Genomic DNA, 21,670 nt, shown 5'->3' on the forward strand with positions numbered 1-21,670 from the left:
GCACAAGCGGGGCTGGAGTCCGGGCTGCTGCACAAGCGGGGCTGGAGTCCGGGCTGCTGCACAAGCGGGGCTGGAGTCCGGGCTGCTGCACAAGCGGGGCTGGAGTCCGGGCTGCTGCTGCGCAGGCGGGGCTGGAGTCCGGGCTGCTGCTGCGCAGGCGGGGCTGGAGTCCGGGCTGCTGCTGCGCAGGCGGGGCTGGAGTCCGGGCTGCTGCTGCGCAGGCGGGGCTGGAGTCCGGGCTGCTGCTGCGCAGGCGGGGCTGGAGTCCGGGCTGCTGCTGCGCAGGCGGGGCTGGAGTCCGGGCTGCTGCTGCGCAGGCGGGGCTGGAGTCCGGGCTGCTGCTGCACAGGCGGGGCTGGAGTCCGGGCTGCTGCTGCGCAGGCGGGGCTGGAGTCCGGGCTGCTGCTGCACAGGCGGGGCTGGTGTCCGGGATGCTGCTGCACAAGCGGGGCTGGAGTCCGGGCTGCTGCACAAGCGGGGCTGGAGTCCGGGCTGCTGCTGCACAAGCGGGGCTGGAGTCCGGGCTGCTGCTGCGCAGGCGGGGCTGGAGTCCGGGCTGCTGCTGCGCAGGCGGGGCTGGAGTCCGGGCTGCTGCTGCGCAGGCGGGGCTGGAGTCCGGGCTGCTGCTGCGCAGGCGGGGCTGGAGTCCGGGCTGCTGCTGCGCAGGCGGGGCTGGAGTCCGGGCTGCTGCTGCACAGGCGGGGCTGGAGTCCGGGCTGCTGCTGCGCAGGCGGGGCTGGAGTCCGGGCTGCTGCTGCACAGGCGGGGCTGGTGTCCGGGATGCTGCGCAAGCGGGGCTGCTGTCCATGCTGCTGTGCAAGTGGGGCTGGTGTCTGCCTGACAGCCAGCTAGTCTCCCAGAGGAAGGAGGTGTCATCAGAAGTCAACACTTTGTGCTGAGAAGCTGAGAGCCTAGGACTTATACGCCTATACAAGTGTGGGTCCAATATGTTATGCAGAAACCTGGGATAATAGTACAAATGCAAACACTAATTTCGGTATTGATATTTCCCAGGGACGGGATGCATAATCCACCCATTTAACAATTCTTAAACAAATGGAAGACGCCACCAGTAAATGGCAATATTGAAATGAGTCTACAGTGAATCATTGTTTTAGTTATTGAGGAGCCTAGGCGCCCGTCTGTCTGCTGAGAGAGGGAAGTTTACCTGGCCGCGTGAGAGGAGGGACTATTCGGGAGAAGAAACCAAGTGCGTTTCCGACACGAGACACCTCGGAGAAAGCTGGCACTTTGAGAGAGGGATCCTGGAGTGAGCCGTGCTGGGAAAGGGGCCGCCATGTCGCTGCACAGTTCGGTAGCAAGACTGTTGCAGGTGGGCTCAAGGGATGGGGGCTGCTGCTGACGACAAGGAGACGAAAGCAGCGTTGCTGCCGAAACAGAATCCTGATCAGCCCTGTAGTTGCAAATGCTCCCAAAGTCACTGCCTTGAGGAGCTTGGCCTGTGGGCTGCAGCTGAGCAAGAGAATGACGCTGCTGAAAACAGGTGCCTCTACACAAGCCACTTCCCCGAGACTGTGCCGCACACCTTGTGCTGAGCAAGGCCACCACCATGATCCCCCACACAAGAAGAGTGGCGCTGTGAGGGATGGAGTGTCCTGTTTGCCAAATATCAATCCTATGAAACTTATATTTCAGGGGATGGGATGCTGTGACGGAGTAACCCATCCACCGAGATCTAAATCAGGCCCAATGTCTGCTGCAAAGCCCAGACTCCCTCGACACATGAGTCGAACCAGGACGGCGGGTGTACAACCTACATCCACCAGGGATATAACACAGGGCCCACAGCATGTGGGGCCACAGGCTTACCCCACCCTCCAGGGGCCCCTCACCCAGCTTTGCAGTGACAGTGGGATCTTTTGAATAATGAACAGCAACTGCTGCCTCATGGCCACAGCCTGCTCTTTCATGTGTGCCAGGCTGGGATCTGTGATGGAGGAGACCCTGGTAAGAAGGTGCCTCATGGCAGCCTGCTCTTTCATGTGTGCCAGGCTGGGATCTGTGATAGAGGAGACCCTGGTGAGAAGGTGCCTCATGGCCACAGCCTGCTCTTTCATGTGTGCCAGGCTGGGATCCGTGATGGAGGAGACCCTGGTAAGAAGGTGCCTCATGGCAGCCTGCTCTTTCATGTGTGCCAGGCTGGGATCCGTGATGGAGGAGACCCTGGTAAGAAGGTGCCTCATGGCAGCCTGCTCTTTCATGTGTGCCAGGCTGGGATCCGTGATGGAGGAGACCCTGGTAAGAAGGTGCCTCATGGCAGCCTGCTCTTTCATGTGTGCCAGGCTGGGATCCGTGATGGAGGAGACCCTGGTAAGAAGGTGCCTCATGGCAGCCTGCTCTTTCATGTGTGCCAGGCTGGGATCTGTGATAGAGGAGACCCTGGTGAGAAGGTGCCTCATAGCCGCAGCCTGCTCTTTCATGTGTGCCAGGCTGGGATCCGTGATGGAGGAGACCCTGGTGAGAAGGTGCCTCATGGCCGCAGCCTGCTCTTTCATGTGTGCCAGGCTGGGATCTGTGATAGCGAGGGAGACCCTAGTGAGAAGGTGCCTCATGGCCGCAGCCTGCTCTTTCATGTGTGCCAGGCTGGGATATGTGATGGAGGAGACCCTGGTGAGAAGGTGCCTCATGGCCACAGCCTGCTCTTTCATGTGTGCCAGGCTGGGATCTGTGATGGAGGAGACCCTGGTGAGAAGGTGCCTCATAGCCGCAGCCTGCTCTTTCATGTGTGCCAGGCTGGGATCCGTGATGGAGGAGACCCTGGTGAGAAGGTGCCTCATGGCCGCAGCCTGCTCTTTCATGTGTGCCAGGCTGGGATCTGTGATAGCGAGGGAGACCCTAGTGAGAAGGTGCCTCATGGCCGCAGCCTGCTCTTTCATGTGTGCCAGGCTGGGATATGTGATGGAGGAGACCCTGGTGAGAAGGTGCCTCATGGTAGCCTGCTCTTTCATGTGTGCCAGGCTGGGATCTGTGATGGAGGAGACCCTGGTGAGAAGGTGCCTCATGGCCGCAGCCTGCTCTTTCATGTGTGCCAGGCTGGGAACTGTGATAGTGGAGACCCTGGTGAGAAGGTGCCTCATGGCAGCCTGCTCTTTCATGTGTGCCAGGCTGGGATATGTGATGGAGGTGACCCTGGTGAGAAGGTGCCTCTGTGTCTCTCTCCCTATTGCTGAGAACATGAGAGGGGAGAGCAAAATAGAGGCGGGGGAAGAACAGTAGAGGAGAGGTGGGGGCACATGAAAAATATGATTAAGAGAAAGAGAAGAAAGGGAGAACATGTGAAAGGTCAAGAAGAGAACGTGAGAGGTCAAGAAGAGAAAGGTTAGAATAAGATTAAAAGTTTGGGAGGGATAGAAGAGAGGACAGAAGTCTATGAGAAGGGGGAGAGACGGCTATAAAGAGCCAGGCAAGTAAGACACAGGTGACAGAGAGGGGGTGGCAGGAAGAGAGGGAGCAAACAAGAGACATTACAAAGAGAAGTGAGGAAAGCTGAAAAAAGAAAGACCAAAAAGGGATAGAGAAACAGAGCGGAGGTGAGAAAGAGGTAAGGCGACCAACAGGCTGGAGAGAGTGAGAGGATACCACAGACACACAAGTGTGTGTGTGAGAGAGAGAGAGAAGTTATAAAGAGAGTGCTAAGTGTGTGTGTGAAATGGAGCCAAAACCAGTGAGAAATACAGTAGAAGTAAGACACTCACAGGCAAGAGGGGAATGACGGCCAACAACACAAGAGAGACGAATACATTACAAGAGACAAAGAGGTGGTAAAGAGAGAGATGCAGAGGAGAAAGATGCACAGAGAGATATAGGGGGACAAATGAAATGGGAAAGGTAGCAAAGAAAGCAGATGGGAGACGGGTGAGGCGAAGAATGGTGACAGGCCAGGAATGACAAGAGACATCAAGGAAGAGAGACTGGAGACATGAGGGGTAGAGTAGGAGAAAACGAGACAAAGTTGAAAAAAAGATGGAAGAGGAGAGATATAGAGAGAGACAGAAAGCAAGAAGGAAGAGAGATAGCTAGGACAAACAGCTGCTCGTGAAGGCATTTGAGTACCACCCCAACACACCCTGCACACACACCTGTCTGTGTAGGCGGTGCAAGCACAAGTCATGTGGAATCTCCTCACTCAATGTTTACCAGACAAAGGTAATTCAAGCATGCCTTCCACCACTATTCCTGTGCTACAGTAGACACCGTGAGAGAGACGGGTGCTGAGAGGTAAGTTGTGCTCACTGGTCAGTGGACTAGCGTTGCCCCTCACTGAGGAGGCCCAGCTGGGCCAAAACCGGTCTGGGCTTGCTTGCGTTTCCATCTGGAGCTTGGCAGCTCGGGTTGGACAGTTCCGATTGGAGCAGAACCACCACGCCAGGATTGATAAAATGGGTACAAAATGATGGACTGGAATGAAGTCTTGACTTTTGACCGGAGCCTCATGTTACTTCACGCGTTCTACCCACCCTTATTTTCATTGTCTAAGGTACATTAGAAGGCAAGGCTGCACTGACCACATGGGACACTTGAAAACCCCGAGCATGCCGAGGCGCAGGGATATGGTTTTAAGGGTTGATGGGCATAGAGATCATCAGCCAGCCGGACAGACAGCCAGCCAGCAGCCCTGGGGGATTTGCATTGTTTTTTGTAAACACATATATAGTCGCCCCTTCCTCTCAAATCTTGTTGGAAGTGGTCAGGCTCACTCTGTACAATATGTGGCTGTTATGAACCAATCTTCCAGGCTGCTGTAGGCTACAAGACCGCCACTGCCTAGTGGCTTCCCCCTGCACCCAGTGCATGCATGCTGCGGTCAGTAAAGGACTGGCCTTGCGCTTTGACTCAGTTGTCCACCAGCGTCCAGTGGTTTCCCCCTGCACCCAGTGCATACATACTGTGGTCAGCAAAGGACTTGCCTTGCTCTTTGACTCAGTTGTCCATCAGCGTCCAGTGGTTTCCCCCTGCACCCAGTGCATACATGCTGTGGTCATTAAAGGACTGGCCTTGCACTTGGACTCAGTTGTCCACCAGCGTCCAGTGGTTTCCCCCTGCACCCAGTGCATACATGCTGTGGTCAGTAAAGGACTGGACTTGCGCTTTGACTCAGTTGTCCACCAGCGTCCAGTGGTTTCCCCCTGCACCCAGCGCATGCATGCTCTGGTCAGTAAAGGACTGGCCTTGCGCTTTGACTCAGTTGTCCACCAGCGTCCAGTGGTTTCCCCCTGCACCCAGTGCATACGTGCTGTGGTCAGTAAAGGACTGGACTTGCGCTTTGACTCAGTTGTCCACCAGCGTCCAGTGGTTTCCCCCTGCACCCAGTGAATGCATGCTGTGGTCAGTAAAGGACTGGCCTTGCGCTTTGACTCAGTTGTCCACCAGCGTCCAGTGGTTTCCCCCTGCACCCAGTGCATGCATGCTGTGGTCAGTAAAGGACTGGCCTTGCGCTTTGACTCAGTTGTCCACCAGCATCCAGTGGTTTCCCCCTGCACCCAGCGCATGCATGCTGTGGTCAGTAAAGGACTGGCCTTGCGCTTTTGACTCAGTTGTCCACCAGCGTCCAGTGGTTTCCCCCTGCACCCAGCGCATGCATGCTGTGGTCAGTAAAGGACTGGCCTTGCGCTTTGACTCAGTTGTCCACCAGCATCCAGTGGTTTCCCCCTGCACCCAGCGCATGCATGCTGTGGTCAGTATAGTAAGGCGGGGCCGGCATCGGACACGCCGCATGTATGGCGGTCCTGCCGGCCCCCGATGACCACACAGGGGCAGGCCTGTCGCGCGCAAGGGTGACGCGACAGGCGCATCCTGCCAATCGTGGGTCGCTACGTTTTGGGGCGTGCCCCGGAAGTGATTGTAATCACTTCCGGGGCATGCATCGCCTCAAGGCTAGGCCGGTTAGAACCGGCCTGGTTTGAATGGAGTTGGAATAAAAGGCTGGGGAGCGGCGGAGTCTACCTCTTTGCTTGCCGCTCCCACAGCCTACCTCCCTTAAGGACAACAGTCTCGCTAGGAGGCTGTATTTTTTATGTCTGTCTTTGTTTTCCAGGGATTTGGCGTGTAGATTTGCTCAACATCTGCTACCGGGATCCTGGAAGTCGGCGGCCCCGCGTTGGGACCTTTTAATATTTTCTTTGTTTTGCAGGCTGGGCTACGAGGCTCTGCTACGTGGACAGCTTGAGCGATGGCGCATTACCGCATCTGAAGATTGGAGCGCTGGGATCGGCGTGGCAGGAGAGGTCCTGGCGGTGCGCGACTGGAGCGGTATTCGGCACTCGTGATTTTGGATCGCGGTGGTTTTCATTCGCTGTCTGGGCAGCTTGATCGACGTCGCATAAGCTTCATCGGAACAACGTTCATACCAACGGCCTCTTGTAGCACGACTGGCTCCCCTGCTGGAAGCTGTTTTCCCCAGTGAGACCAGATTGCAGTGATGGTAGTGTAAGTATTTCCGCTGTGTGTGGCTTCACTCATCTGTTGGGCATTGACGGGCTTGTCCGGTAGGGAGGCACAGGAACGGCAAATAGTCCATAAATTCCCCGGGCAGGATGCGGTTTGTCCGCTCTAATGTTACAAGTCCCGAAATGGAAACTTGATAACCCCGAATGCGTCTCTGCGTTGAATATAGTGTGAGCTAGACTCGCATACATCAGAGCGCTTTAAACACGTTTAATTGAAGAAGGTTGTGCATTTATTGCAGGTGTAATTGACACAGCGCTGGTTTATGACAACTCGCTTGTGTGCTTCGCTCTCTAGTTAGCCATGTGTGATCTTAGGCATGATAGATGCGATGGCACTTAGATCGTATGCACGTACTGTTATGTACCATAAGTTTTCTGACCGAGGCGCCATTACGCCTGCCGTGATTCCCTTAGCGTCTTGGATATGTCCATGACAGTACGAACACCGCTTGATTATTTCTTATGGCATACCAGCGTAGCATTTTACCGTCCACGGGCTGTCTGTATTCTTTCAGTGTTAGTGCTCTTCTGTGTATATATGTAGGCCAGACCCAGTTGGCAGGGCCGTACTTACACAAGTGATATTAGCCTTATACTGTACATATTATGTCCAGGGTTTTAGTTACATTTACGGTGTGTGTCTCCCGTCTGAGTGCGGTAGTTTAAACCCCATTGTGTCACATACTACACTTCATAGGACATGGGCTGTAATTGAAATTTCTGAGGGTATGTCCTGAAATAGCAGGAGCCGTCGCTCAGAAGCACTGTTGCCAGCCTTTGGTGTTGCAGTTTCCTAAGAGGCAAGGGTTCAATCCCCAGCTGTGGAGGCAAGGTCATCTCTGACAGGCTAAATCTAGGTTTCCCTAGGGGATGTTAAATCTGCTCTTAATAGCTCATGATGCACGTATTGCGGCTGCACCTAATATATATTTATGTGCCACGCATTTCATGGGCCGGTTTGCGTTTTTTTTCATCTAAGGAGTGTATCGTTCCCTAGTCGGGATGTACTGGTGTGGTCACACATTCTGTATGTTGTTTATGAACCGGCTGCGCGATAGTTGCACCTTCTGTATGCCAGTCTGTAATTCACATGTCCTCGGTTGTCAATATACATTCTGTGTATTGCATATGTTCCATAGCAATGATGCATGGTCTAGTACTTACATCTAGTATATGCGTATGTCCTGTACTGATCATGACCGGGGCAGTGGTTGCATCTTTCTTATGTTATTTACCATACGTACCATTTCTTGTTACCCCTATTAATTTGTATAAATTAATTATATTCGTTCCATCTGCATGATGTAGAGGGTGGTAGTGCCATCTAGTATATGTTTTGGGCAGTAAGGACTCCTGGATATTCCTTGTATCTCACACACGACGGCTGGGGCTGGTGGTAAGGCCACCTTTGTATGGTTGTCATGGACTGTGTGTATCACTTCTTGGGCAGCAGTTACGCCTCCTCTTTGTATATCTGCTATATGTGTGATGCCATGTCGTGCAGATTCACCTTTATATGGGTCCTGTGTACCGTCTGTCATATTGAGCGTGAGTATTACCCTTGCGGCACTCAACTTTGCACTCCAGGTCCATTCTTTAATTAGTTGCGCGCGCGCGCATTTGGTGTATACCTCCGAGAGAACAAAGTACATGGGATGCATGTACTTATAAGCCCGTTCTATAATGGATTAGTGGGTTACATTCATCCTCACGTTGGATACAGTGGGATAGCCATGGGAATTTCACTTTGTTTGCAGCTCCTCTCACGGGGATCCAAGTGGGGAGATGTCACTTGTCCTTCCCCTTCAAAGGTTGCATTTATCGGGTCATATCTCGCGTGATATTTTCAGGCGAGGTATTTTAGAAACGGCGCTCGGCAGGGAGAACCGTGGTAAGCGTTGGCATCAGCTTTAGCAGGCCCCAAGGTTTTGTGTTTGGGGCTGGTCATGAAGCCGGCGAACGGAATATCCTGACAATGACATTGAACACATGTGATGCTGGGCGGATCATGTAAGCTCCCACGCAAAAAACAAAATATAAAGGGGTCCCCATGTAATACAATTAGTCCTTGGCTAAGCACGCTCATTGTAAGTCTAATGGCAAGGTTCCTCAGGTAATCGAACTGGGGCTATGTCAGGCGCTCCCATTGAAAATACGATTTCAAAATTCCTTATGTAATACAACTGATGCTGCTAGGCCCTCACAATACAACTTCTGATTTCAATGCGTGTTTTAAAGTCCCAGTTTCGGGTCAGACTGTTACGCACTGTTAAATTGAAACTAGGTCAGTTCGCAAGATATATTCAGCATATTACCAGTTTATCTTGTGCTAGGCCAGGCTCTCACAATACAACTTCTGATTTCAATACGTGTTTTAAAGGCCCAGTTTCGGGTCGGACAGTCAGGCACTGTTTAATTAAATTTAGGCCAGTTCACAAGCAAGATAAATTCAGCATATTTACCGGTTTATCACGTAATACAACGGGTGCGATGCTCGGCGCTCTCAGCTGTAAGTCTGACGATAATGCATTCGGTGCTATGCTGGGCGCTCTCATTGAACGTCTGGTTTCAAAGTTCTGCTCGCAATACAACTGATGCTAGGCTGGACTCTCGCAATAAAACGTCGGTTTTAATATAATTTATAGAAACACTCATGTGACAGCAACCCATTCCACGGTTTTGAGGTCAGTCTTGCGAGGCGCTGGCCCAGGTGAAGTCACCCAAGCGCATTATCGCCACGTATGATGTCACATCTGTACGTCCCATGCCTTTCTGTCACGCAGTCATGAGTACTTAAGCACGCGTGTGCAGAAAAAGCATCTAGACACACATCGCAACGACACCTATGCATTAGAACAAGGAGGGTGAAGCAATATATGCCGGTGGTTGTCACATGGTACCGGTGCACCCATGTGCTCTACTTGTATGTATGCATACTACTAATTTATTGTGTCACACACTATCTCTGCACCCAGGTGCCAGAGCACTGTTTCTTTGGATGTCTGGTTGTGGCACACGCTACCGGTCCGCCCTATATACCTGATCATGCATTAGAGGCCTATGGTTTGTCACGCGGTATCGCTGCACTCGGTTTCTGCGACACACGGTACCTACCGCTCATGGCTTGTGCACTTATAGTGTGTTGGATGCCTATGATATCTTGCATTCGTTTTGTGTCACGCATTGTATCACACTGTATCTTTTACCCAAAGACAAAAACACTAATCATCTGTGTTTGATTTTCATCTATGTACGTGCTGGATCCATGACGGTTACATGGGAAGCGCTCCACACCACTGCAAGATGTGGGCAGGCAGGGGGACCGGAAGATCCAGGACGGGAATGGCAAGCAGCGGAATCAAGGCTGATGGGCGATCAATGGAAAAGCTCAATAGGTGCCAGCGTGCATGGGTGAGGTGGTGCTGCCCATTCATTGTATTGGTTGAATATAAGTGCGTCAACCATTTGTTGTTGCCAGCCAGGGTATTTAGCAGTACGCTACTTTACAGGTGTAGGTGTCAACCATTTGTTATTGCCAGATGTGGTATTTTAGCAGTACGCTACTTCACAGGTGTATGCCTGGCCAGCGCGACTGAACCCAGGTTTTTAAAAGGCGGATCCGACACCCCTGGTCGGGAAAAGGTATTATGCCATTACGGCGCCTGTGCTCGCAGGTGCCATCGTAGGCGAGCTGTTGGGGTAGAAGCTTGCGCAGACCATAGCCCAGAACATAGTGGTCCAGTGTAGGTTGTGTCCCATGATATGATCATGTGGGATCTTGGGGGCCCGTAGGGGCCCGCCCGGTGTAGCCTTCCAATGGGGCACTTCCACCGGCAATGGGTATCTGTCTGGGGCATTGTGTCTATTGGGCACATCGCGCTGTTACTCGCATTATTATCCTACACTCGGGGGTGGGGATGACCGGGTACGCTTGGGTGATAAGGGGGGCTGGGCATAAATACTAATTACAGAAGTAGGCGGGTAGGCACGTCTATGCCCGGGGTACATCCGGGCACGAGGACTGCAAAGATCCCCTAAGGGGAGGCTATCTAGGGTTCCACACCTCCAGACTATAGAGTCGTGCTTCTTAAAAGACGGCATCCATCTGTCAAAGTTAGGGATTTGTAATCATTATGGAGGATCTTCTACCCGAGTTTGTTGGGTATAGGGGCAGGGCATGACCTTTCGGTGAGTTTTTGCGGAGGGGCCTGATAGTCGGTCAACTATGCAGGCCTGTGGCGGTAAGGTCATGATTGGTGAGCAGTAAATTTAACCTCTTCTATACCCATGACGAGATAGTCTCGTCCTGGAGCACGGTTGCGCTGTGCCCATGACGAGACTATCTCGTCATGGACCCCGCCCGCTAATGAAAGGCCCGGCACAGCAGGGGAAAGGGCGGGGCATTGAAGGGGTTAAGGTCCTTAGAGGGCGGCGCCATTCTTGAATGACGTCGCCCAAGGGGGAGGGACAAGTGGTCTCTCATAGAACTCCAGGGGCAGTTACAGCCGGTTGGCTGGATGGTTGCGGGGAGGGGGAGTCACGCTTTTCCTCTAGGATGCTTGGCCACCCCGCACGTGCACAAGGGCGCAAGTAAATGGCGCATAACTGCAAGGGCCCATTATGGAGAGAATTTACAGGATGTATGTGGGTGACCTGGGGGGGGGGGGGAGGGAGTACCCTCACGGGAAATGGGCCCCCTGCGCATGCGCACTCCGGTTGGAGGGCGGGCATAAGGGCATACGGGGGCGACCTGGGGGGGGGGAAGTACCCTCACAGTAAACGGGCCCCCTGCGCATGCGCACTCCGTTGGAGTGTGGGCATAATTTGATAAGGATCTGGCACCAGTTAATGACCTTGCCGTAGGCTCAAAATAGGGATATGCAGAAAATGAAATGTTATTGTTATGATTATGGATTATGTAATGTTTAGATTCGGATAGGAATATATTTGTATTAGAGATATGTTAAGGTTAGGAAAATTACACCTGTACCTATCCAAGTAATCAATGTAATGGTTTTTCTGCGTATTGTTTAAATATTATCATTTAAATTGTTGATTTAATTTTATGTTAATAAATACGGCCGGGGGTTTACGACTCCCTAATCCAAAAATTAAATTCCTTGTGTTAGGCGTGTTACTGTTTTAGCATTGATAAGGGAGGAGGGGATCTCGGCTGTACCTGACCATAAAGGACTGGCCTTGCGCTTTGACTCAGTTGTCTACCAGCGTCCAGTGGTTTCCCCCTGCACCCAGCGCATGCATGCTGTGGTCAGTAAAGACTGGCCTTGCGCTTTGACTCAGTTGTCCACCAGTGTCCAGTGGTTTCCCCCTGCACCCAGCGCATGCATGCTGTGGTCAGTAAAGGACTGGCCTTGCGCTTTGACTCAGTTGTCCACCACCATCCAGTGTCTTCGCCGTGTCTTCGCCCTGTAACCAGTGCGTACCTGCTGTGGTCAGTAAAGGACACAGGCAAACTGCCCTGCACTCTGACCCCAAGTTACGGTCCTTGCTAGTGGATACAGAAGCACCTGTCAGATATTTATGCTTTGTGTGGATTGGGTAGTAAGTATCACGGTGGAGTGAGTCACACTGGTTTAGTAGCAATGAAAACAGCGACGCAGGATGAGCTGGCCGGAGTCTGTCAGCTGAACGCGAGTTGTGGTCTATAGCATCCGAGCCACCGAAGGCGCAGCGCTACAGAGGCGGCTGGCAAATTCTGAAAGTGGTGAGGCGTGTAAATCTTAAATATGCTTAGAACAGATAGTAAATGTCATATAAACAGAATGCACCCCGATCACCTTTGCGGTATGGATTTCATTTTCCAGCAAAAGGTGCAGAATGAAATTCGTATTGCAGAGGTGATCGGGGCACAATCTATTTATAAAGCATTTACCATCTGTTAGAAGCATAGAGACTGCCAAAAATAAACATAAATCTTACCGTGGCATCTGAAATGTCCCGCCTCGCATGGTTGTCAATGTGTGCCTGCTGTTCCGACACAAGAGAAGCTCTAAGCATCCCAGCCAATCCAAGCGCTGCTCTCAGGCTAATTACAATACTAAACAGCATAAGAGCGGTGCCAGGATTGGCTGCGTCAGGCAAAGACAAGCTCCTTAGGAGACGGACGGGGCTTTCTCTCTGCTGCGTCACCGACCTGGTAACATTGCATTGGAGGCCTGAACTGCGCATGTCAGGCTGGCCACAGAGAAAACACCAGCCAATCTGACATGCGCAGTTCAGTTCACACTGGCCAATGACCAGCCCACAAAAAAGAAGCCTTTGGGCTGGACGTTATAGGATTGTGTTTGTTGGGGGACTGGTGAGTTCTGAGTAGCCAGACACTGCTCACCCTCGCCATCACAGAGAGTAAGGTGGTTCGTGGCCCAGTTTGCAGAGCTATAGTAGGGTGGACCTCAGCACCCCACAGCAAATGACCCCAGCCAGAACATCTGGGGCCCAGTAGCCCCCTTTATGTTCTGTGCCCTCCCATGCCCCAAATGCGGTCTGACACATGTCCCAGTCGCCCCCTTCTATCCTTTGCCCCCTCCAGCTCCCCCTGATGGGGTCTGGCACACGTCTTTCCTGTGGAACCGTGGCGGCATTGCCAGTCTTCTTTGATCAGTCTCAGGGTCGTACTGTTTTACAGGCATTGAAAAATAATTTAAAAAGTTACTAGACCTGCAGCTTTAGTAAGTTCAACAGTCTGCCCCACCTCACTGTAATGTACCTGACCCTAAAACTGGCCTCATAATGTCCTCCTCGGCACACATTTTATTTGGCCAAGCCACCCTTTTGCTTCATTATCTCATATGATGGCAGCTTCCAATAAGCGAGTTCATTATTCCTGCTGTACAAAAAAACTATTAAAACCATGGCATCCTACAGCCTTCTATATCACACCTTTTGTACAGCAGGTTTGTCAGTTAGTTCACTTTACAAAATCCTACAACTTCGCAGTCAGAGAAAGAAAAGTAATTGGAGATGTAATCTGACTTTGTTTTGACCTCTGTCTCCGAGCACAGAATAAATGTGCCAATAGAAAAACAAGAGTTAAAGGCATCTTTAGTTCGCCTTCAATTTGTGAGTGACCAGCACACCTGGTTCTCAGTTCGCCAGAAGGGGCGAGTAGGCCCTAAATATTACTCACCCTGATAAATTGTGACTCGCCATAGCGAGTGGGCGCGTCGATTTCTTGCGGCCTGTTTTGTTTGCCCTAAATTAAACCATTATTCAAAGCTTTTCTCACACTAGGTGTGGGCACTTTTCAGCTCATAATTTGGCTCGTCAATCTATTTTTTTACCCATGTTCCTCTTTCTGAGTAAATCAACCTCTGAATGATGAAGGCCCGTGCTGGTTCTGATGGGCTTCCAGGGTAGCGATTCCGACCCAACCCTAAGTAGGTTTTAACAGCCAGTGGTTCGGTCAAAGCTTGACCCTTGTGGTCCAGGCGCTCTTTTTTTAGCAGAGCAGATTAAAACTCACCCTCTTTGGTCTCCCTAAGGTGCATGTAGCTCCTCTGAGAGCAGTGCCCCACCCTGGCGCACGCTTTGGGACAGGCCACAGGAAAAGCACCCACATCTCTACTCTTCTTTGCTCCCTGCCATGCCCCCCCCATCAGTGCATGAGCCCAACTTAAGACTGCACGCATCACTCAAAGTCCTCCGCCCCTCCACTCCCTCCTTCCTGGCAGGGACGGAGTCAATAAACGCGGAGCCCTCGTGCTTGCAGCTCTGACTTCAGACAAGAGCGCTGCATGCGACAAGCATCCTCTGGTAAAGTAACCAGGCTCCAGAGCCCCCTCCCACCAGCCCTTCGCCCTTCACATTCAAAAGGGTCCTATTTTAGACACTTTGGTGAAAATAGGGCGTGGTGCTGGTCAGGGCTTTACGTGGGTCGGGTCTGAGCACCGGCAGTTTTTTAAGGAGGCCTCGAAACGGGTCTCTATGGGGCTCTGTTTTGTGCCCTGGCACAGGCGGTCCGTTTTTTAGGTCTCGCCTAGCTATTGCGTTTACGCAATCGCTATGCGAGACTCTAGTAAGAGGGGCATTTCAAAGTGCTCCCAAAAGTGGATTGCATGGCGAGCACGCGCACAATCACGTGCATCGTGCCGCCATGCAATCCGTTTGGGAAAGCGCTTCAGCCCACTGGCGCGTGCACGTGTAGCCACAGCCTCTGCATCATACTTCTAAGGGTCCGCTCCCCCGCCTGGAATGCGCTCCCCCGCCACAGCATGCCGAGAGATTGTTTCCTCATGGCGCCTCTCACAACTGTCCCTCCCCCACCACAGGGCTAGTTTTCTTTGCTGCCTCCTAATTCATTGGCTTGGCTGATACGTCTCTTCAGGCTGAGGCGTATCGAAAACGTACAATTTACTTACCTTTGTTGTGTGGCTGTTGTGAGGGAGAACTATTTTTTTTTTGTTTTAATTGTCACCGTCGTCAGTGCTTGTATTATGTTTTGTGTGCACTTACATTTCTTAAGCAGCCCTGCACCTGCGAGCTTTAGCAGTTGTTGCCGCACATACCACTCGTGGACGCTTCTTGTCTCCTCCAGGCCCCAAAAGTACAGTTGGGCTTATTAGTGAGGCCAAGACAGAGAGCCGCTCACCTCCTCTCAGCCTGCCTTCAGCCGTCATCTTGAGTGCCCCACCCAGGTCTCGCACCGACCATTGGCCCGCCGGCACAGACGGATACTGTTGGTGCCCCAGAGCATGTTGGCGGAGCCCAGGAATCGGACTGCTCATCTCTTCCCTGCCACGGTAGTGCCAGCCTCCGCGGGCTCCGCTATCATGGATTCATTACAAAAGGCTTGTGGCGGCCAGCGGTCTACTTTCTGGCCCTTGTCAGCAATGATAGGGCCCCTGGGCTCACAGGTGCAGCTGGGCACTATAGGGAGGTAAGGCAGCAGGCCGTGCAGCACCTATCAGCACGGACCGCGTTAACCTCCCCTGCCGTGTGGCAGCTCCTCCGTTCGCCATCTTGGAAGCGCCATACAGGGCTCGCCGCCTCCAGGCTCTCACTCCCCTCCCCTCTGTCCATCTTTCCTCTCAGCCTATTTTGTCTTGTTTCTCCACTGTGTTTGTTTCCCTCAATTTATTCTTCCAACCCCCCACTCCCTGCCTCATCTTTCCCCGTAACTTATAACTTAACCCTTCCCCTCCACTTTGTGGCCTCTCTCCAACCCCTGACTCTGGATGTATTCGGGAGGGGTGTGCTCTCTGCTTTGCACCTCTAGTCTCTCGTGTTTGTGGGTCTTGGGCCTCCTGCTGGCCCCCTTGCCGAGCTCCATGCTGGGGCTGGCTGAGCTCCATGTTAGGGTCCTGCTGGACGAAGGGCAGGTGGCTGGGAAGCGCCTGGAGGCAGACAGCGAGCAGGACGGCACCAGCGTGGAGTACAGGAAGGCCAATGGGACATTTATCACCCTCCTGTCAGACTTCAAGCAGGTGAGAGGCGTGAGTGACACAAGGTATTTATTATAATGGGTTTCAGACCCAGGGCCAGTGACGTCACAAGGGAACCTCGGGCAGAATAAGGACAACGAGCCACTGGCTCACGTGCCTCTGGGTCCCAGTGCCACAGCACCCGTTGCACAGTTGATAGCTACATCCCTGAGCATGTCTTCATATCTCTCTTCACAAATCGCAGGCAGGTGAGAGGTTGAGGGCTGCACGCAGTGCGGTCTGACAGGCGGCGTCCCTAGCAGGATGCACTTCTGAAAGACAATAACAAAACTCCTCCCAGTCCCCGAGCGTTTTCTATTTCTGAAACCCGATAACCCCAAGCATAATGCAGTACCACAGGCGCAATATAGCGCCTTACACTGCTAAACACACACACACTGCTAGAAACACTTAGGTACACACTAACACTGCACGACAGGCCCAGCAGGCCATAGGAACACTATTAGACACACACTCAGACACACACTGTTAGACGCACTCGGGCATGACACACACATGTTCCTAGACACACAGTAGCAACCACGCTGCTATAAACACTGAGGTACACACAAACTGTGCAAGACAGGCACAACCTTATTCACACTATTAGACTCACTCAGGCACATAACACATACACGTTGCTAGACACATAGTTACAGTGCTAAACATGCGCACACTGCTAGAAACACGTAGGTGCACACAAACACTGCAAGTCAGCCACATTCACACTGTTAGACACACACACACCGACTTACACACTCATAGACACATGGGCACAGACAGAGACAAACTTCTAGGCACAAACACACGCACACACTACTATACATACATATACAAACTGCTACACTCATGCACAGGCGTGTACACACTGCTAGACACACACATATACTCTGCTAAACATACACAAGCACAGAAACGTCCACACTGCTAATCACTCAGCACAGACACATGCACACTTCTAGACACACATATACACATTGCAAGAGACACACATACACACTGCTATACACAAACATACACATTGCCACATGCGCAAATACACACATTCAATCACACCGCTAGCCACAAATGCCAAAGTAAGTAAACACTGCCAGACACACAGATATACAATGCTAAACATACACAGGCACATATATAGATACTGATACACACTGCTATACACAAACATACACATTGCCACATGCGCAAATACACACATTCAATCACACTGCTAGCCACAAATGCCAAAGTAAGTAAACACTGCCAGACACACAGATATACAATGCTAAACATACACAGGCACATATATAGATACTGATTGACACATACAGGCACAAACATATGCCAAGAGACGCATACACACTAATACACACACAGATGCTCAGATACTAAACACTGCTAGGCCCAAACAGGCACATATAGATACTGCCAAACCCACACAGGCACACACATTAATAGTAATATACACACACTAATAGAGCCTCATAGGTAAACATACTCAGGGAAAGTGACAAATGTACACACTACTGGAAGGGCTCTTAAAACTGGGGAGGAGTCTGTTTGAATACTCTAATATTAACATGTTTTGTACACAGTGCTTCCTACCACACTTTGTGTGTTCTTAATACCATAAATAACAAATATTACTATTGGAAATGTAATTTTACTATCACTGGAATGATGAATGGCTTAATTAGCCTCGAGAGGAGTGGTGGCCTACAGAGTCGGTCTGGCCTACAGGGCGGTCTGCAACGGTCAGGAAGGCTAGTCTCATAGACCAGCGTGTAGGCAGATTTTGGGCTGCTTTCTGGTCTGGTGGTTCAGTGCATTCAGTAACTTATACCTTTAAAACATCTTACCAGTGTTTCATTGCAAATTCAAAACTGTATCTATTCCCAGAATGTGCACTACTTTTTAGGTCTCACAACGGTGCATGGGCTCTCACTTGCAAGGGATATTGTTCACAAGGGGCTTGCAGCCCACCTTTTGCTTACCATTAATTGGCCTCATCAACATTCTCATTTGCTAACTTCCAGTTGGCCACTGTCTGCCAGCTGCACTTTCTCTTCTTTTGGCTGCAGCATGGCCAGAGTGCTGTTACCACTTCCTCCTCCCCCACCCTCTTGTCCATCTTGCTTCTTTCCCTTCTCCTCCCATTATCCATATTCGCAATACGAACCAAAAGGTGCCATGTTGCATTTATTTGCCCCGCTGACCTTTATCTCCCACACTCCCGCTTGTGATCAGTGGTGCCTTGGTCCTTAGTGGCCTGTGTTGATCACCCCCACCCACCATAAGAAAAAACAAGCATTTGCAATCCAGTCGGTCTTGACTTACTGAAAGTATGAGCTACTGGCATTGCAAATGTTTGTTGGATTTTTTTTGTTAAAAAATATCTCGTCAGCAATACAAGTAATAAAAAAAATACACGAAGCAAAGAAAGGGTGCAGACCACAGGCTGTTGCTAGGTGTCCCTGGTGAGTTGTAAAGGTACTTCTACTGGCCACATCAGGTACTGTATCCTTAATGCAATTAGAAAAAAAAAAAGATTGCAACTGAGCATATGTTGCCATTTTTTTTATTCCTTATGGTCCTGCTAGGATATTGATTGATAAAAATAAAATCTAACAAACATAATTTCCAACACCAATAGCTGAAACTTTCACGAATGCGAGACCTGTTGCATTGCAAATGCTTGTTCCAGACTGCAGTGACAGCAGGCACATGGATGTGCGCGTGCTCACACGGCTTATGTCTCACTAGTGGAGAAGTTACGGAATGACGTCATGCCAGGTGAGCGTTGTAGGGGAAGGGAAATCCTTTAAAGAGAGTCATTTTCTCTCTGGATTTCCCTTCTCTTTTTGAATCTCAGGAGCAGCAACATTGTCGTGGGATCACCAGGGCTTTAAGTGGAAGCTTTTTCAATATTATCTACACGCCATAGTTGCTGCTTGTTTATCTTCTGCAACTAACAACCATTGACAAAGCCAATAGTCCTGAATTGTTGTAGGTATGTTACTTGTTGTATCAAATATCTGGACGCAATTACAGAAACAGCAAAATACAAGACAGGCGGCACACTCCGCTAAACACAGATTATTAGCTTGTGTTTTTAAGCCACGCCCTTATTTACATTGGCCACGCCCCCTTTGAGAGACCTTCCAGTTTTGTCATCCCACTTAAAGCCCTGGTGCTGGTATCTCCAATCCTGAGCCGTCTGTCTTTCGGAGCCTGAAGCCCGGCTCAGCTCGAAGTCCAGTTGGAACCTCGGGCCCATAACGAGCCGAGCCTGCGTGACGTCTGCCAGCCTCCCTCGCTCGCTCTACCCTCAGACACAACAAGGTAAAAGCGAAGCATTAGCACTTGAGGTAATAAAAAGGAGACATGGATTTGTACAAAGTAAAACCAGAAAACCTGCATTAATTGCTGCGCCCCGGCGTAACCAAACTGTGTGATCTTCGGCCAGGTGAACCCGACCTCCTTTCTCTTCTGTATCGCATGTGAAAGCCCTTTCAAATGCGGGAGCTCGGAGTACCTGCCGGGCAAACAACCACTGACTGGTTGAATAGACTCAGGACTGTGTGAAACACCTGCTGCTCGTGGGACAAAGGAGGCCGGAATGATGCTGAGATTTAATGGTATAATGGTGTGTGTGGGGGGGAGGGGGGTCTTGGTGTCACACTCACCTGTGTGTGTGTAGGGGGGACTTTGTTTCACACGTGTGTGTGGGGGTCTTCCTGTCACACTCACCTGTAAGGGGTGAGGGTATTCGTGTCACACTCAGCTGTGTGTGTGTGTGTGGGGGGGGGGGCCGCAGGGGACTTCGTGTCACATTTACCTCTGAAAGTATTCGTGTCACTCACCTGTGTGAGGGTGTGGTCTTCGTGTCACGCTTACCTGCAAAGGGGGGGGGGGGGGGGTCGTGTCACACTCACCTGTAGATAGAACATGCTCACGGCCTGTGCACCATCGCTTCTCATCAGACCCCCTCTGTGCTCCGAGAAGCCCCTGTCAGTGCGCCCAGACTCTGGAGCACCTGTGGATTCAGGGCGGGGGCGTAGCCCCTCCCACGGGGGGGGGGGGGGGGGGGCTCAGGATAGCAAACACAGCAGCCAGCCGGATCAGGTGAAGGGCCCGAGGGGAGTCGCGGGAGGAGGAAGGAGTGATGAGGGAGGGAGGTACACCGCGGGAGAGGAGGCGGGAAGCAGACAGGAGAAGCCGCCGCGCAGGTGATGCGGGGGGAGGATCATAGGTGGTACGGCACCCCGACCCTCCTTGGCGGTCGAGGCTGAGAACAGCCACCCCCGCCCCCAAGATCCTGTACATCTATAGTTTTGTGGGCATCGGGAATCCCTCCGTTGGCACCTGCGGCCTGACGTCCCACCCCAAGGACTGGGTGCCATTACGCCAGTGTCGTGCTGGGTTTATGTCAGCACTGTGCATTCTGGTACTTGCAGTCCCCCATTTGTCTCGAGACGAGGAAAAGTGCTGTGAACGAAGAGCCAGGGCCGAGTGCAGGTTCACACCTGCTGCGGCTGCCTTACATTAAATTGTATACCTTCGGGAAACTGCGAACCCATGCGATTGTTAAGTGCCCTGAGTGCCAGCCGTCTGCTGAGAAGTGCCGGTACTCTCCCTCCCGGAGAAGTGCCGGTACTCTCCCACTCTGAGAAGCGCCTTTACTCTCCCTCTCAGAGAAGAGAAAAGTGTTGTTTCTCTCCCTCTCTAAGTGCCAGTTTTTCCCTCTCCGAGAAGTGCGGGTTCTTACTCCCAAGACAAGTGCCAGTACTCTCTCTCTCAGAGAAGTGCAGGTACTCTCCCTCTCATAGAAGAGAAAGGTGGCGGTTCTCTCTCTGTAAGTGCCAGTGTTTCCCTCTCAGAGAAGTGCGGGTTCTCACCCTCCCAGAGAAGTGCTGGTACTCTCTCGGCTGACAAGTTCCGGTACTCTTCCTCTCAGAGAAGGGCCGGTACGCTCCCTCTCTGTGAAGTGCAGGTACTGTCTCCCAGAGAAGTGCCGGTTCTCTCTCTCTCAGCGAAGTGCTGGTACTCCTCCTCTCCATGAAGTGCGGGCTCTTTACCTTCTGAGGAGTGCCAGGCCTCTCCTTCATAATAATCAAGTGCAGATTCTCAGCTCCTGACAGTACCTGTACATCCAAGGCACTGACAGACACACCCCCCTCCCTCCCCCGCCCCACAGGGACAGGGCATGCTGCGGCGCCTGATCTGTATCTGAGACTTCACGGGATGCGGGAGCTGAGGGTGGTGGGGCTGGGGGGACCCTGACTGTGAGGTCTTGGGGGGACCCGGGCTGGGAGCAGGGCACACGTCGGGGGTACAAGCAGGTACACGGTGTCCACCGACTTTTTTCACAGGGTGGACGCCGTCCGTCCTCCCCTCCCCAAGAAGTTTGGACCCACAGAAATATGCAGAACTTGTCCCGGTGTAAGACACACAGACCCCTTCAGCAGCACCTGCACGTTGCCTGCTTTCCATTCCCAGCAGCAAGAGCAGGCAGCGCGGGGGCTTTTTATTCACCCCCTGCTGGGCCAAAGTTAAGGGGCCATCCGGCCTCTTTGGTTTGAATATCCTGACTGGAGGAGGCAACGAAGGCACCCGGCGTGTTATCACTTCACAGGCACTTAAGAGAGGCGGCTTTCGCCTTTGTTCAGTCCCTGTAGAGAAGAGATGCGCGCGCTGTAAGGAGGTCAGGTGTGTTGGTCGGTCCCAGTATGTACACAAATAACCATTTCAAGAGCACTATTTTATTTCTTTTCTGGCGCTACA

General features: G+C 51.9%; 1 protein-coding gene across 9 annotated transcripts in view; it reads right to left on the reverse strand.

Annotated features, from left to right (window-relative positions):
- SLC29A1 (solute carrier family 29 member 1 (Augustine blood group)) overlaps nt 1-21,670 on the reverse strand; it is a 1,214,204-nt gene that overhangs the window by 190,637 nt on the left and 1,001,897 nt on the right. Inside the window, exon 1 of one of the 9 annotated variants that reach the window (XM_085610193.1) lies at nt 19,822-19,925. The exons of 7 other annotated variants lie outside the window; for them this stretch is intronic. The gene's annotated coding sequence lies outside the window, so the exon portion shown is untranslated. Of the gene's footprint in view, nt 1-19,821; nt 19,926-21,670 lie in introns of those variants that run through there. One more of the 9 variants, XM_085610200.1, reaches the window with a different exon arrangement.

The sequence above is a fragment of the Triturus cristatus genome, chromosome 6 (genome assembly GCF_964204655.1).
Source record: "Triturus cristatus chromosome 6, aTriCri1.1, whole genome shotgun sequence".
NCBI lineage: Eukaryota > Metazoa > Chordata > Amphibia > Caudata > Salamandridae > Triturus > Triturus cristatus.